The sequence below is a fragment of the Formica exsecta genome, unplaced genomic scaffold (genome assembly GCF_003651465.1).
Source record: "Formica exsecta isolate Colony F162 unplaced genomic scaffold, ASM365146v1 scaffold155, whole genome shotgun sequence".
Classification (NCBI taxonomy): domain Eukaryota; kingdom Metazoa; phylum Arthropoda; class Insecta; order Hymenoptera; family Formicidae; genus Formica; species Formica exsecta.
Genome location: NW_021848872.1, coordinates 290,542 through 293,795, shown reverse-complemented (window position 1 = coordinate 293,795; position 3,254 = coordinate 290,542).

Here is a 3,254-nt window from a genome sequence, read left to right as displayed (position 1 = left end):
TCCAAACTTTTTTGTTTCGCATGATAAAATACAAAGTAATTTTATTAGCTTATTACGTAAATTTATAACGTACTTCAAACAAACGCTATTATAAGCTCGGATTAATACTGTGTGCAAAAGCAAAGTTTGCGGTCACCGTTCATGAATGTTTACATTAAGAGTTATTTAAAATATGCGCTGTAACACGAGATAACGCGCATATCTCGTAGGGCGGATCTGCATCCGCATCCACGCTGATTAATGTGGCACATGTAAAGTTTCGACAACGCTCGAATCTGCATATTACGCGTTACGTCGTAACTTTCCAGGGGAAAGGATTAAATGGCCACGCGTCGCTGCGCACAGTCGAATGCACACATTTCGAACTGTTGCATACTAATTTACATACTATCAAACTCTCGGCGGGGACCAAATTGAATGATCCGTCAACTGCGGAACTTATGGCTGAGGGACGCGCTAGCCGCGCGCTAAGCCCTGCAATATCCTCGACGAATGGTGGGCATAATGAAAATGATAGGTCGACACGCGAACGCGCGTTACACTCGCGCAGCAGCAGTAGCAGTAACAGCTTTTAGCAGCCACTCTCGGTCTGCACGATATTACTATTTGCACAAAATTACGCCGGCCAAGATTGCCGCACTTACGAACACTTTCGATCAACCGACGCGACCGACGTTCGTTCGAAACAATCGCGTGAGCGATCCCGCGAGCATCGCGAGTACTCGCCCACCCTTCTTTCGTAGTTTCTCTCTTTTCCTCTCTTTTTTTTTTTTTAATGAGACAATACGTGACCGGCAACGCGATAACAATCGACCGTGGCAGAGGAAAGCTCGAGCGCGGTGGTAGCTTTGGACGTGATATTTGCGCTGATATAAGCAATTGTTTTAAATCTGTATCTTGTATCTTTTTCCCGTGCGGGTAGCGGGCTTGTTTTTTTTAAACATCGCGCTCTTATTGATAGATCTTTTAAACTATTATATTATGTTGTGTCCGCACGTAAATTTCCAAACTTTTTTGTTTCGCATGATGAAATACAAAGTAATTTTATTAGCTTATTACGTAAATTTATAACGTACTTCAAACAAACGCTATTATAAGCTCGGATTAATACTGTGTGCAAAAGCAAAGTTTGCGGTCACCGTTCATGAATGTTTACATTAAGAGTTATTTAAAATATGCGCTGTAACACGAGATAACGCGCATATCTCGTAGGGCGGATCTGCATCCGCATCCACGCTGATTAATGTGGCACATGTAAAGTTTCGACAACGCTCGAATCTGCATATTACGCGTTACGTCGTAACTTTCCAGGGGAAAGGATTAAATGGCCACGCGTCGCTGCGCACAGTCGAATGCACACATTTCGAACTGTTGCATACTAATTTACATACTATCAAACTCTCGGCGGGGACCAAATTGAATGATCCGTCAACTGCGGAACTTATGGCTGAGGGACGCGCTAGCCGCGCGCTAAGCCCTGCAATATCCTCGACGAATTTTAATGTGATCTGTTGAAAGGTAGGAGTGTCTTTCTCGACATTACGCCGATTATCCGGAGTACTAATTATTCCGAAACAGCGAGCGCGGTTTTTTCCCCGCGAAAAAACCGCTAGAGTACAGATCGAAACGAGAGGCCTCGGATAGCCGGCTGCTAAAAGCTGAAAATGTGATAGATGACGATGCCTCCGTCTGTCCGACGGCGGAACGAAGAAGTAGGTCTCATTTGCTTCACTCCCCGTTCCGTGAACCATCCATCATAGTGTAAGAAAGGCGAGTTGCCTTCCGCGTATGAATATTCACGAGGTAGCGAGAACCCGTCTAATGACCTCAATCCTTCGATGCATAACGCTATTCCGATTCGTGGATTTGATACTATGATTTTATTCTGCCATTCAATTTATTTTTACACAGCGTATCCCGAAAAGGATCTGCGTGATGATTTCAAATTGACGCTCATTTCTCCATTCATTTATATTCAAATAATTGTAATTTTCCATTTTCAAAATTAATCATATATTTTTCGCTCATGTACGTAGTCAAGAATGATTACGGATTTACGAATGCATCTGATTCTCATTTAACTTCGCTGGACCATATAGAGTTGCCACGGTTGCATAAACTCGACTGTAACGAAAATTGATTAATTAAGTATCTTGCTAAATTCAACCAGTAATTCCAGGTTAATGCACGCCATAATGCTAAGGCCATTGTTCGTACGTACACCGTCGCCCCGAACGATACGCTGCATTATACCGGATAATGACGAGAGAAATATGGTTATTTTCGGTCCAACGGGCGAGCGTGCTTCCATAGTTTATTGCGTTTTCTATCTGAAGTATGCCATCTTTATTACGTTATCGCGCGCTGCGTGCCGAGCGCCAGTTTATATGCCGGCAGATCCAGCCCACGATATACGTTATAAGAGCAATAATTAGCAGTTTCTTTTTCAATTTTAATACCGCGCTAATCAGCCATGTATAAGGAGCCTAGACGGGGAGAGGATACTATTAAAGAAACCAAGAGTTTGCATTACTTGAAAGTTTTACCGTGTATTAATGCCTTTTTGGCAAAAAAAGCGATAAGCTAAAGTAAATATGGATGGAGAAATATGCGAGAAATGGAAAATATTATTAATTTAGTCATAATATTGGTCGACTATGGAGGTCTTAATTCTCAAACCGTACAGGCGACGCAGTTTCTCTATCTCTCTCGAGACTTTTACGGCAAAATCCATTATATACTGAAATTATTAATATTATTTATAATGTTTCTTTGATTGTATCGTCATTCTGTCGGATAGGATAAAAACAACGATATACTATAAGAATATACCGTTCCGGCGCCGAACTCATCTCTCGTGGGATTACTCGATCTAATTCATTCAAAGCTGTTTAATACATCTATGAAAAACTCGTAAAGCAACTTGCCAGTCACGTGCAATAAATGCACATAATTTTCTTTGCGACCGATTAATCAATCAGTCACGAGTCGTAAATGGCGAGGAAAAGAGAAAAATATCATTGAAATAAATCCATAAATCTATATATATATATATATATATATATATATATATATATATATATATATATATATATATATATATATATATATATATATATATATATATATATATATATATATATATATATATATATATATATATATATATATATATATATATATATATATATATATATATATATATATATATATATATATATATATATATATATATATATATATATATATATATA